The following is a 1,219-nucleotide window of genomic DNA, read 5'->3' as shown; positions in this document are numbered from 1 at the left end:
CCCTTTTACCTGTCACCAGTGTAATGTTCTCAAATTACAAGGTTAATTAATAATTTTTTAACTCACATATCCACTATAAGAAACATGTGTTTATTTTTTATGTTTGTTCCAATACAGATTTACTTAACCTAATTGTAAAATTAAAAGAACAATCTTAACTACTAAAGGCCCTATTCTAACTTATCCTAATTATATCTATGTACTTATTACTAACTTATAACCTAACCTACAATTAAAGTACCTACGATTGATATCTATGTCCCAAGGTTTAATACTTGCACTCAGCTGGTCGTGGCTGAGAGAGAGAAAGGTTACTTCTGAATCCACAGTTTTTAAACATAACTCAGCTCACAGAGAAAACCAAAAAATCCACTAGCTTTACATCAATGTCCATTCCTCACAAAAACAAACGATGACGACCATATGATTTTTCTCTCCCTCCCTGCCTGATACCTCCCGCGCATGGGCCGCCATCACCAATTCTCTCACAATTCGTCTATTACATATATATATTTTTTCTTTTCAGTCGGTGGCCACAACTTTTTATTATTATTTATTACAACTTGTTATTATTAGTTGTTATTTTTATTATTATTTTTATCTTTTGGATTACATAAACTGTAATTATTAGTAGCATATCAAAGGAAGAAATCAGGAGAATATATTTGTTATTAATATGTGTAATTGTTTGTTGTAATAAAGCAATTCTCTAGATAATTTAACGATCTTTCTTGTGGTCACATATAAGATCAACCAAAAGGGTATATATATAGTTATGGTATGAGTCAGCTGTTATTTTGATGTCAGCTGACTGAGGGGATCAGCTGATTGAATGTATATAAGAGATGTACGGAATACAATAAAGCCAGTATGTTACATCTTATTCCTTCTTCTCTTTTTTGACATTTTACTTTTGCCAAAACTTAACTGGTGCCGAAACCCGGGAACTTTAGATACCGGAGTAATATTTGCTTTAAAGAAGAATTTTTTATCGTAGTTTTCTCAGTTCAATTTTTTTTCTATTCTCTCATTTTTTTTTAAATAATGGCTGCCAACAGTATTGTCAGACAAGTGGTCATGAACCTGGAAGCTTTAAATCAAAATGGGGTTCAGAAACCATTTCCCATGGAGGTGAATCCTCCACCCCCGGAGCTTGCCCCACTACCGGAAGTTTCTCTAGCGGGAGCCCACGCCACAACACTTGAGTGGGTAAAAGTAC

This window comes from Halyomorpha halys, unplaced genomic scaffold (assembly GCF_000696795.3).
Source record: "Halyomorpha halys isolate HHAL.00 unplaced genomic scaffold, Hhal_1.1 Scaffold1700.1, whole genome shotgun sequence".
In the NCBI taxonomy this organism is placed as follows: domain Eukaryota; kingdom Metazoa; phylum Arthropoda; class Insecta; order Hemiptera; family Pentatomidae; genus Halyomorpha; species Halyomorpha halys.
Note: the sequence above shows the minus strand (reverse complement) of the source record.